Source organism: Accipiter gentilis, chromosome 23, assembly GCF_929443795.1.
Source record: "Accipiter gentilis chromosome 23, bAccGen1.1, whole genome shotgun sequence".
Taxonomy (NCBI): Eukaryota; Metazoa; Chordata; class Aves; order Accipitriformes; family Accipitridae; genus Astur; species Astur gentilis.
The window spans coordinates 21765504-21778954 of NC_064902.1; the positions used below are offsets into that span (position 1 = coordinate 21765504).

Here is a 13451-nt window from a genome sequence, read left to right on the forward strand (position 1 = left end):
TATCCCCTGTGAATACAAATAACTTTTGCTTACAAACAGAAAGGCATTCCCCTCTCTGAGCTTTGCATTTGATCTCTCCTGAAGCAGTCCCAAGAGGAAAAATGGTAATCTAAGAAGGTTTGAAGTTTATATGTAATCAGGATTTATGTCTGTGCTACTTTAGACAAGCAAGTCTTCGTTTTTTTAAAAAAAAAAAATAATATGTAAAATATGAAGGGGTAGTTAAATGTTTCAAGAGGACAGTCAGTGCTGGGATGTAACCTGAGTGTCAACTCGCATCCTATGAGCTTAATCTTATGGAGCGCAGGAAGCAATTGTGGGACCCAGGACTAAACAAAATTATTTCCATTCCTGTTCTAAACCTAATACCAAGTACTGACCCAGTTTTCAAGAAGAGAGGCTTCCGATTACCTGACAGGAGCTCATATTTGTACGAAAAGAATAGCAAGAGCACATTTAATCTTTTATGCTACTAGTATGACAGCTGCGCTTTCGCTCTCTCAGCTTTCTTGAAGGATGATCAACGCAGAGCTAATTTTTATACGTTCAAGATCTCCAGATAGGAATATGCAAAAACTGTAGTAGCTCTTTAGCCGATTCCAGCACTAATTGTGTGAGTCCTAGCACGAGTACGACGGGAAAGCAGTGTATTTCACGGTTAATACCAGTGAAGAGACACGCAATGCTCAGTGGATAAAAGGCTTGTAGTCCCAGCTGGGAAAACAGTTCCATTATCTCCCAGCTGCATAGACCTTCCATACGGCTCCGTTCTGCCTCGATGAACACTGTGGCTTGCTGAGAGCTTGAAACAGTTCTGCAGAAAATTGTAAAGATCCTGAGACATTTCACTGTTAAGATCTGTAAGTACAGAATTGTGCTGTCTACTGCAATGTGAATAATGCTGGGGGAACTGCATTTTCTGTGGGCTTTTTTTTCCTTCCTCAGTAATTTTCATTAGCATAAGGGGTAGAGAATGAAGAAAAATTCACTGCTTTATTTATGCTATGTGTCTGTAAATGGCTGATGCTCCAAATGTATACATTCTTGGAAGAGAAAAATGTATATAATGAATTTGTATGCATGTGAGGTCTGAGTCAAACAGAGCAGGAGACTGTGCTAGTAACAGACACCACAGGTATATTATTTGAGTATACCACAGCTCTGTGCTGCAGTAAAACAGACAACACAGAGGATGACAGTGCTAATTTTGGCACTTTCATATGACTTTCTACAGCATATTAAAAGATGAAGTGGGTAATGAGAGCCTAATCTAATTTCTACCAGCTGAAAGTGTAAAAGCAATAAACATAAATCTTCAGGAAAATTTCAGTCCTAAAAAGAAACTTCTCCCTGTTGCTCATTTTAATGATTAAAAAAGACAATCAAGATCACAACATATATTGAACTTAGGGGTTTGCATCCAAAGATTCGCAAGAGTTTCAGTTTTGATGTTGTCATTTATTTACACTGTATGACAGAGCTTTAAAGGAAATGTAATACTTCATAAAAAGTTTTTGAAGTCTGTGGTTCCAGAAGCAAGCAACTGCTTCACTAGTTCTTTATGTTAAATTGTGTATTCCCGTAGTGCTTTTTGGGTGAATACTTTGATTCGGACAGTTGTTGCATGTGTAAAGGGTCTCCTCCAACAGCTTTTGCACAGTCAGGCTCAATGCTAACAATTTACTGCAGCACTTACGCATCTGAATGATCAAACAAGATGCAAACACTCTGCAGCCTATTCAAATAACAGTTCGTTGTCCTTTTGTCAACACTGGAACCATTTTCAGATCAACGTTACAAGTTAAAAATCAGACTATTTACTGCTGTGGGGTAGCATTTCCTCCTCCCCTCCTTTTATTTTCTCCCCCCCTCCCCCCCCCCCCCAAGGAGAGGGGAATTGTCAGACTACTCCCACATCCAGCATTTAGAAAGTTCTGCAAGTTCAGGGAGTTTTTGTGTGCGTGCAACTAAACCCTGCAGTGTTTGTGATTCCAGGCACCACATCACCACAAATAACCCATCTTCATCAGCCAGCTTTTGCCTTGGTGCTCCAGAGGCACTATGTCAGTGTTTCACATTCCATGAGTCTCTGCTTCAGAGGTTTTATGACACTAAAAAGTCCCAAATCAGTACCTATATGAAGTTAGCAACTACTGTATATCACATTTTATTGTGTAAAAAAGAAAAATAAGAGACAACAATGTATGCAGCTATAGTTTTCAAATGCTGGTGAGGTACTGATCACCATGTATTACAAGTGTTACCTTCCATGCTGAGGATAAAATTATAAATAATATATAAGAACTTAAGTGCTTCAAATCAAATAGGAGACATGTCTCTTGTCCTTTTCTTCCAGCTTTATGATCAGTATTAAAAAGGTTTGTGGTGCATAATGAGCTACCCTAAAATTAATTTCTTGCAGTTGAAGCAAATATTTCCATCACAGAACAAGGTGCCAGCATCCCCAAGGGGACTTGAAACACAAAGTTGTGTGTTTGCATTGTGTGGGCATGAAGCACTATTTGTATTTGAACAGAAAATTTTCATTAGAAGGATGTTTGTCTCTGTCTTGTGAGTATATGAAAATATATCAGCTCTTCCAAATGGCATTCAAATTTTTCTTCTCCCTCAAGAAACCGTATTAGCTGGTTGTTACTACAAGACAACATTCCTTTTGTTTAAAATCGTGGCTGAGTTTATTCCAGAAGATTGCCACAGATTGCCTTCTGCAAACCCCTGCCCTGAGGACAGCTAGATGCTGCTCAGGGCTTGCTCAGGAAGACCAAGACACAAAAACCATCTTAATTCTGCCCTGCCCCTGGGTGCAGCCGAGCCCTTCTGACCCGCCGTGAGGAGCAGACTTACAGGGAACGCTCTTACGGAGGACCGACACCAGAAAGTCTGGCTCAAAGAGTCCTTTATTCCTTCTTACCAACGGCTGCACTCCAAAGTTGATTATAACTAGGTACATGGCAAATTTATAGCCTAGTCTTCTAGGTAAGAGGCAAGCTCCCTTTGAGAAGCGAAGGCACGAAGAACTTCAGGCACAGTTTTACAGCTACAACTACCTGTGCTGGCAGTTAGCGTCTCTGGGACGCTAAAAAAGCCTACTTTGTAGGAACATGCCACTATTTAGATGATTAGGTGACCTTATTTCCATTCACAAACTAGCACACTACTGCAAATCTCTCTCACTTACACAAAGTCTTTCTATGAAGAATATGCAAGAAAAAATACCACACCATAAAAAAAGAGAAACGAGTATCCTTGAGTAGCTTAATCACGGAAAGTAAAAATAACCCCTAGTAAAACAGATCAGGACATTGTACTTACACTTCTCCATCTCGCTGAGAAAACAACTACACACAACTAGTGTGAAACAAAACACCAGAGATATGGCAAACTCTACCTTAACGCAGGCAAGCTGCTAAACAGACCAAGTCAGCACAGAGTGAAGCGCTAGCAAGATATTTTTGCACAAAACCAAACACGAAGACCCGCACATACCTGTTTCAAAGGTTTTAAGATCTCCAGACGGAGTTAGAGACCAAAAGCCTGAGTTTTGCCATACTTTTCTTCTCTCTGCTCCCTGGAGGAGCTGCAGCCCCTCCAACCTGGGCTTTGCCTGGTGGGTCAGGTGCAGCTGATCAACACCTTCTTCTGCTTTTACTCTTCAGGACAAAAGGTGTTTCCACCCATTTGTTCAGGGACTGGGAAGTTAATTGTCCCATCTTAAGCAAAGAGGTAATTCAAGACTCCAAACAGCTGACTCCATTTTTAGTAATTGGCCTTCAAACTTACTTTTTGAGTTTTTTTCAGTAGGTCTCCCTAGTTCTGTGACTTTGCTGCTGAGTTAACTCGGGTAACTCACCTCTGCCCAAGCCTGAAGTGAGGGTGTCCCTGTACCAGACTCTCACCTGTACTTAACAGTCGTCTCTGAGTACTGACACTTGCCCACGCGAGCGTTTTGGCAGAGCTGGATACTGAAATCTTCTAAGATTTGTTCCCGGGCAATTTGATCAGCTTCAGAAATTGCGGGAAGGGCATAGCAGGAGAAACACCTGGCTTAAAGTGATCTGGTCTGAGCTCTCCCCATTGAGCGGGCAGCTTCCAGCCGGACTCGCTCCACGCTTTCCTCCTTCCTCACAACTCCTCTAAAGCCAGACAGAGGTCTGCATGTGTGCAAGGTCCAAAAGGTCACGAGATAGGACCTGCCTCGAGTCACCTGAAGAGGGAATAGGACAAACAGTGAATCCCTGGCGCGCACAGAGAGGAATAACTCTCCTACTTTTGTTGTACATGATTGGATTTTCATGAGTACAGCAGTCTCCATGCTCTGTTTGAGGACAGGAGACAGATGATGTCTTTTCTGTATTGCTAGCAGCAGCTGTGCAACATTTAATCAGGTTACATGTTATTGGCATACTTCCTGGTTTGCCTTTTTTTTTTTTTCCTTTTTTCTTTTTGGTCCTCAGTGACTCAGTATTACAAACCTCCTATATTATCACCCCTTGGGGTGATGCTGTGACCTGGCCAACCTGTTTTCAGGACAGCGGTGGAGCGTGGCTGTACCCACGCTAAGGATGTTCTTTAGCCGTACCACCTCGCTTACCGCAGCCCGGTGGATCGGCTGCCACCGCTCGTGATCACCCTCTCGTCAGCATCCAAAGGGCTCTGGGGACGGGCTCTGCCGTGACCTCAGGCCCTTCTGGAGCTCCGTGCAGGAGGGAGCGATGGGCATTGACTAACAGTCAGCGTGGCTAAGTATCCAGGCAGCCACGTATGTCCCGTGAGGTTTTATTGGGGAGTTCTTCTTTCTTTTGGGGTTTCCTGCAAGAGGAAAAACTCCACGGCATGCAGTGCTCAGGAGAACGACTGAGAGAGAGGGTTGGGGAGGAGGGAGGGGGAGAGAAGAGTAATTTCCCTCAGTTAGACCTTCTAATATGTTTCTAGCCTATAAAGACAAGAAGAAATGGATAAAGATGGTCAGAAAGGCAGTTTGTTTTATTAAAATTCTTGACAGCATCTGCTGTAATGCTCTTGTTAAAAGAGATGGAAAACAGCAGAAAGATGAGAGAAACAGTGTTACGTCCTTGCTCTTTACACAACATAATAATATGGAAACTGATATAATTGGCTTCCAGATAACTGTTTTTATTAGCCATATACAAACACAAGTGACCCAGCTGCCCAGGTATGCAATAACCCTCTCCGGGCTCTCATCACAGTTCCCACCAGAGGCACCTCAAACAAATAAAAAAGATGCTACTTAATTTTTCTAAACTAAGTACTCATTTTTGTTCCGGACACCCTGATGTAATTACCAATAAGATCCATTTTATATATAAGATACCTCAGAAAAAAATTATGAGAACTGTTTAATATTTGGTAATGAATTAAGCTCTCCCATGGCCGTAACCAAAGCACAAGGATCCCATGCCCCTATCTATGGCAATGTCTTCAAGGAATCTCTTATTAAACTTGTGCCACAGGAGAAGGCTGGCTGGAAAACAAGGATTCTCTGCTATCGAAACTGGTGTAATTTTATTCATTTCTGTTCTGGCTTGGAAGGGGCTGAAGTAGCCTGTCTCAGATGAGCTGGTGGTCTGGGGTCAGGGCTATCATCTCGTGTCTGCAATCTTTCAATATGCAAAAAAAATATAAAATTAGTGGTTAATTTGCTACTCTGGATCGGGTAGATTACCCTCTGCCATTCTGGCTGAACCTTTCTCATGAGGGTTTTTCCAGGGTCAAAATGCTGAAAACCTGGGGTAGGTCTGCCCACAGCAGCCAGCAGTCTGGGATTAGGATGCTCTCCAGGGGCACAGGAGATCACTATTTAGGTAGAGCAGAAATTTCATCGCTGCTCGGAACCTTGTGCCTAAACTCCTGGCTATTCTGGAAGCTCGCTCCAGTAGTTTTCCCATATATTTGAGAAATCTTCCCACAAAAAATTTTGTCAGAGCTGGGGTGCTTCTGAAGAGGTTGGGCTTTGATGGGAAGGCATCTTGCCGAGTACTGAGCGCGAGAGCTGTTGCTATCACACCGCACTTTACCGCGTGTGTTCGTCTTCTCACAGTGCTCAGACTCCACTGCTAATAGACTTGGGGAGAGGAAGATTTTAGAGGATTTTAGAAGATTAATGAGGAAAATGCTCTCTATTCTGGGTAAAGGACATGCTAGGCTGGGCTGTCAGTAAGGATGAGAAGAAAACTACCTTTCACCAGCGCCTTTTTTTCTTCACGTCCCTGTGATTAACGCCGGGAATAGAGAAGCTGTTTGGGCTGAAGCTCTGCACCAAGTTTCCTACAGTCGAATGAATGAATTTTCAGGCGTTTAGTGATTATTTCCCCTTCAAACGCATCTTTTGCTTTTGTACATTTTAGGCTTCATCCTGTCCCACTGCCTTGTCCGTTGTGAGGTCAGTCCACCAAAACTAGGTCTGGCTGGACCACGAAATATTGGTCACTGTTTCTGAAACCCTGGTGCACTGTATACTTTACCAGTTTAAATCCATTTCTCCTAGACGTTCCCTCTCAAGTAGTGCATACACTGAGTTTGGCATATACAGCATATATGTGGTACCTTTGGTGAGAGAAATGGGGATTAAAAGCACTGAAGTTTCTGCAACTTCATCTCTTCGAGCAGTTTCTGATAATCCTACCATGAAATTACAAAAACAGCGGGACCAGAGCAAACCTTACTATAAATTGTGCTTCCTCCATTTGTAAAGGAATCCAGATAAAATGTAGATGTTTATCACCCAAATTAGACAGCTGTGCCCCATGGACTATCCAGCACCCTGCATGGACTCAGTTTCCCACCCCTCAGCTGAAAACTCTCAGTCGTCTTGGTAGACAGATTTTGGGCCTGTCTGCAGTGACCTCTGCTCCATCCCTGCCTTTCCCAGTGTCTTACAGCTTCCAAGGAGCCTGTCCTTGAGCCATGTAGAGAAAACCAACCATCTTATTTGCACCGTGGGACTGTTCTCTGCAGAGAAAGCGCAGGCAGACTTTGGGGAACCACGCTGTGCATCCAGGCTCAGCTCCAGTGCAGTGGGTGATCACCCTTCGTGCCTCGATTGCACTTTGTTGGCATGTCTGTAGCCATCGCTATTACAACTATTTCTGATGCTTGCTTCAGAGTTGGATAAGCCCTGGCTGGTGACTGCTGTGTACTCTGTTGTTTTGCATTTCGTATTGTAGCTGGTCCCTGGTACTGCGGCATTTAAGGTCTCCTCAACCTGATGACATTCTACTAATTTCCTTTATTCAGGCACTTAGCCCAAAATGGTTTTGTTTTTCTTGGGTTGATAATAGCAGGGAAGCTCTGCAATCACCGGCAGATCTGGGCACTGAGGAAATTTCTCTCCCAGAAATTGTTTTGTCTGCTGGTTTAGCAAGAGCACTTAGGCTGCACAGCAGGTTAGAGGTTTTACCCCTATTATACTCACTTAAACTGCCACCTTTTTCTCAGCACTGACATCATTAGCTATGACATATTGCTGAAGCCTCTCCACAGAGGTGACCCAGTCCTTTCTGGAGCTATCAAACAAAGCTAAAAGCCATATATATTTTTAACCCTCTCCTTTCCAGTATTGCTTACTTTGAAGCCACTGGAGTTGCAGGTCTAATTTCACTGCCAAAACCCTCTCTGGTCCCTCTATTCCACTGTATTCATGACTTAGGTCTGTATTTTTGGTCCTGACTCATTTTTCCCACCCAAAGATCCATAATAAATATCAATATTTACTAACTATATAACTGTGTAATGCCCGGCCAGCTGCATAGCCGTTTGTTTGGTGAGGGCATAGCCACAGCAAAAAGACTTGTCAGAGGGATCCTCTTCTACTTGCAAGGAAAATATTCATTTCCTACACAATTGAAATAGGAACAGTTATTAATGCATTTCTTTGCAAAAAACCTTGCCTAAAAAGTAAACAAAAAGACTCATTCTTCAAGGAGAGAATTCTTGTAGGACTAAATGTACTCTAAATATTTGTTGTCGTTGCTGTTTAAGCACCAAGCAACTCTGACCAGGATAAGGTCAGGCTGGTACCTGTGCAAACATTTCCCATGAAATACCCCTGACCCAGGCAGGAGGCAGGGTATGGTAGGGTAGGGTAGAGTATGGTGTGGTATGGTATGGTATGGTGTGGTGTGGTGTGGTGTGGTGTGGTGTGGTGAGAAATGGAGGTATGGTGAGAAACAGAGGCATGGTGAGAAATGGAGGCATGGTAAGAAATGGAGGCATGGTGAGAAATGCACCTCGCTCATGTGTAGCTGCCCAAAAAGTAGGTAACAGAGCTGTGACTGAGTTCCTGGCGTACCCTGAGCGTCCTCTTGCTTTCCACTGCTCGGTGAAGGCTCCTGGCTCCGGCAGCCTCAGCTGTCACACAAGCCTTTCTTTTCCACGTTTGGTGAGGGCAGCTGAGCAGAGGGCTATAAGTTTCTCGCACCGTTTGGCCACTTTTCCAGATGCGTTTCTGTCTGTTAATAGGATCATTCACCCCCTGTGCTGCCGCCATGCCCCAAACACCAGTCTGTGCTGCCGGGATCGTCCTTGCCGCAGCGGCAGGGATGCTTCGTACCCCACTGCTGCACCTCTCCGCTTTCATCTCCATCGGAGACATCACCTTGGCTTTTAGCAGCTGCCTGAAGCAAAGGAGAATCCTGGCTTATGAACCCACGCACAATTGCTGCAGTTCCAGCCAGGAATAAACTGCTCTTAACCTAAATACTCCTCTGAGGACACTGAGCTTGGGGGAAGAAACATAACTGTGCTGTATCTAGTGCGAAGAGGAATAAGTGAGCCTAGTATATGCTGGATAACTCTAGGAAGACATTGGGAAAGCAGTTGGAAAGAGAGAGTAGGGAAGGAAGAACACCGGTGAACACAGCTAAACAATACTGGCCTCTTTACATTGTAGTAAATGCAATGTTTTCAAATAAAACATATACTACCGCAGCTATGAAGACTGTAAAGGCATCCAAAGCAAAAGCTTTGTCCAAAGGCATGCCATAGCCTAATCCTCAAGGAAAAGGAAAACTCCAGCGTGTTAAAGCCCCTTTCCGGAGCGGGGGTGAGCGGGGCATGGGTGGGGGCTGTGGTTGGTGCTGGGGCCACCAGGATGGGTGCTCCCCATCACCCCTACTGACTGGGTCAGGCTGGGCGCTACAGGGCAGCAGCACTTACAGAAAACACTCCATAATTTAGAGGACAAATTAAAGAGTGATAAAAATGATAGAATGAAGTAATGCGGGCAAAGCTCATTAGTGCAACAAGCAGCATTGGGGGTACGTTTTGATTGTTCAAATCTGGCATAAAATGGGTGCACTGCGAGCTCATGCAGAGTTCACTGTTAAATTTGCAGGAAAAATATTTTGCATTTTAATGCAAAGTGCTCACTCAGGTCAGCCAGGATCTACTATTAAATCTTAAAGAATACCTGATAACTAGAGACTTCAGGGAAGGCTATTGGTATTTTGGGATGCTCTGAGGAAGGCTATGGGGAGTGCGATTTGGTATTATTCCATACTTGAGGTCTTTCAGCATTAATTGCACAGCTTTACTGAGAGATTACTAGTTTTAAAGTTAGTCTTATTGAAGGTGTTGAATAATGGATGATATTAAACTTTGGGTTAGGGATTCAGAGGATTGATTTGGAAGACATAGGCAAGATACCCAAACTCAAACTTCTGTCAGAAAATGGTAGAATAAAAGTTATGTATGAAGTGTAAAAACTGACAGAAAGTACCTTCCTCACTGATTCAGGTAAAATACAAATGACTAACCATGTCACGATTTTACCTCTTTGTCTGGCTGACTTTCTCAGCAAGATTGATTCAAAATCCATCTAAGCCCTGAAAGGAATTAGCAGGAAACCACTTTGTTTGACAATGCTGAGGGGGTCGTTCGAGCAGCCAGAGCAACCAGCAGCAATACCCAAAAATAAAGCCCAAGCCCTGACTAACCAGGGGACCCTGTTAAGTGCAGTGAAGTATGAGTAACTCCTACAAACCTCTCACTCATACCCACAGACACAAAAGGAGTATTTTGAGAGGAAAAAAAACAAGTTAGAAACTGATCGTGAGATACAATAAAGCTGAATCACAAAGGTATCAGTCACTGGTGATTTTCTAGACTGGCCTGCAGAAGGTTCTATCGTCAAATATTGCAACCCTTTTTGTTTATAAACAGGGCAAAATCAAACATGAAACAGTGCTATATACCATAAATGCCTGGGTGATCTCTGTGACCTCTGAATGAGTTAAAAGTAGTAAGGAAATGTAAGTACAAGTGCCACTGCAGTAAAACCAGGTGAGATCTTTTTTCCTTAACTTTCCTTATGGGAGCTCATATTTCAAAAACATATTGGCCAAATCTGAATGTTGAAAATAAAAAAAAAAATTAAAAAATGCATCCAGAAAAGACAATTTTAATAAAACCCTGTGAATAATCTCAATTCCAGACTTTTTTTCCAGTGTGGGGGAATGCCATAGAAAACAACCCGCACCCTGGGGCTGGGGAGGAGGAAGGGGCTCCTCGAAGCTGTGTTCTTCCATGCACCTCTCCTCTCCCTGCGGGGCTGAAAGCTCCTCTGCATGGACTGTAAAGATATAGCTTATTTTTGCTGTAAGAAGTGGTCAGTCTCCTCCAGTAACATCATGCGTGACCATCCTGGAGCCATCTCTTGCAACTTTTTGTTGGCTGTCCATTGCCACCATAGGCAGCGTTAGCAGCGTGGGGTATAGCAGTTGAGGCAGTAGCCAAAATTTACACCATCACGGGAAAAACAACCACATCGCTCACTTCAAATGGCCAAGAAACTTGAATAGAGTGGACTGAGAGTGATCTGAGAGCTGACCTCAGCAAAGCCACATAGTGTGTCCTGCCTGAAATCCTCATGCATTTATTCAGAGCGAGGGTATTTTTCAGTCTCTCATGCCTGGTCAACATCCACAGCCTTAAATATAGTTTTAACTTTATTTCTGTCTATTCTTGTACATATTTTACTGGCCTGGTTTTTTGTATTAAGCTTAATGGCTGTATACACTATCACAAATGCATTGTTACCTGTCATACCATTTATACCATCTCATTTATTCTGAACAATACAGCAGCCCATGCTATAATTCATCAGAATCAGACACTGATTATTGAAGTGGGTAATTGCACAGGCTGTGGCCTGGTGATCAACTCCAGGCAAGGCGTAGTCGAACAGACAGGATCAAATACAATGAATGTGATTGCAGTGAAGGTGTTTGCCGTTGATAGGTTGCATTCTGCCATGCAACATAAATCACTGGAATATGGCTTGTAAAATATTGGTGCCTTAGTCTCATCCACCAACAGGTGTGTAAAATAATACTGGTCCAAAAGTACAGCTACCATTGCCCTCTTCTGGCTAGACTAAGAGTAATTAATACCAGTAGTAACAGCCTTGTTTGTGCATCACCTCCCTGCTTTAAGGATCAGTAGTTTTTACTGCATGTCTCTCTAAAGAATACGTACATCTGCAGTCCTTTTATTTTATATATATAAAGTTCTTCTCCTTTCAGTATATCTCTCTCTCTCAAAGTTCAGCCAAATACAAAACATTACTATGAATCCAATCAATGGCCTTTCTCTGGACAAAGCCTTCCTGCTGTGTAGTTTTTCACCCATATTCTCCTGAATAAAAAAAACCCCAAACACACGCCCCCAAACCATGATGCCACTACCTAGGCTTGTAAATATCTCCATATATCAGGGGGAAGCACAGAAAAAGGCCAGTCTTGAATAGGTCATTTTGGAAGATATGTCATGAAACTAGTATAACTTCTGAGAGATCAATATAATTCCTATAACATAAGGCTTTATACAGGGGCAGGGAAGGTCACTGGAAGGGGCAAGCCAGCAATCTCTGCCAGTTTTATTTCTGATGTTGCAATGACATACCTTGCATTTTTCGTCTGTAGCTTTTACTTTGTAATTGCGCGCGTATGTCCGATTGCTGTCCAAGTCTAGAGTATCAGTTGTTGGCCACCACAGGAACTAGTATATTGGCCTTGGTGAAACACAGTCTGCGTGCATAAGAAAAATATCTGTGTTCGTGAGGTTAAAATCATAGCCTCCTTGTTCCTTCTTTGCTCCCGTCGAGCACTGAAAGTTATTCGGTTTCAAGTGCTGTCTCATTGATATCTCCCTGTGGATTCTGGAGTGCAAAAGGTCAAATGAAGATGGCTTTGCAGCTCACCATGATTCGCATTGACTTTCTCCCCCCGCCAAAACTCTGCAAACTCTGCATTTCAGAAAGCAGATGATTGTGCAAAATGAACAGCGCAAAACTCTTGATTTTTCACCCACAGTTCCAGGCAGCGCTATCAGTCATACAAACAGTAAACCGCTAACATCTCACAGTGGGAATGTGGCAACAGAGGAGCTTTACAGAATCATCTTGCAATTACAGCCCAGTGTCAGAAGCTGTTTCTTGGCTTTGTGGTGAACCTCAGTGCTAAGCTTCTTGCTGGAGCTGATTTGCAAGGTTTTTTCAATCGTGCGCAGGGAAGAGACAAGGTGAACTCTAGGCTATTTCCAGGAATTTGATTGCATTGTTCAGAGACGTTTCTGGTGGCTGCACTTTTAAAAAAAACTGTAATGAAGATTTCTGTTTTCCTTTTATTTCAGTGTTTTGGAGAAACAGTAATGCTTTGCTTTTGGGTAAAATTCAAATCAATGCAAACCTCATAAGCCAATAAAATTTTATAGATTGTTATCCAATATGTAATTTGTTCCACAATATCTATGTGGCTTCTGTTTATTGAGACATAAAGACTTTACTTTTTTTAAGGTAAATTTTATGTGAGAAGGGCATAAGAAGGAATAACCTTTCATACCTATTGTGCCATAAACTAAATTACCCTTAACCTAAATCATTTATCATGTAGTGGCAGCCTAATGAGACCAAAATAAACAGAAACAAACTGCCTGAAATTTTCTTGAAGGCACAACTTTTATTTATATCAGCACAATCTTTTGCTTGTAGCTTCACAGGTTGGCCACGTGGATTTTACAGCGGATAGCATCAGATGCTCTGAGCAATCACTGAAGAAAACTTATGAGGCTATAAAGCTTGTGAGAGGGACTTTTTCACCCTTGAATCACATATCACAGGATGTGAGTGTAGAAGAGATGTCTAGGAGAGTTGCATACTTTATGTTTATTTTCTGGTATTAACTTTCTGCTGCATGTGACTAATACAAGGAAGGGAAGGAAGCCTTCAATTCTCCTGCAAATCCAAACAACAGCCTTAGGGGTACTCAAATACAGATTATCATGGCTTTTGTCATTTAGATCAAGAGGGTTGGAAAACCTTTCAGAAAGCATGATACCTACCATACTTGTGAAATACACTGTAATGTATTGTGCTTACTACTAAGATGTTCTTTTTCTAATATAACATTTCTCTT

The 13451-nt window shown here is 42.7% G+C and overlaps 1 protein-coding gene across 5 annotated transcripts in view; it reads left to right on the plus strand.

The window, feature by feature from the left end:
* The first annotated feature begins 462 nt into the window (after window positions 1–462).
* Window positions 463–13451, plus strand: part of LOC126049833 (contactin-6-like) — a 150819-nt gene continuing 137830 nt past the window's right edge. For 4 of the 5 annotated variants that reach the window (XM_049826877.1, XM_049826879.1, XM_049826881.1 and 1 more), the window contains exon 1: window positions 463–860. The gene's annotated coding sequence lies outside the window, so the exon portion shown is untranslated. Of the gene's footprint in view, window positions 861–10200; window positions 10290–13451 lie in introns of all 5 variants that reach the window. The other variant, XM_049826878.1, reaches the window with a different exon arrangement.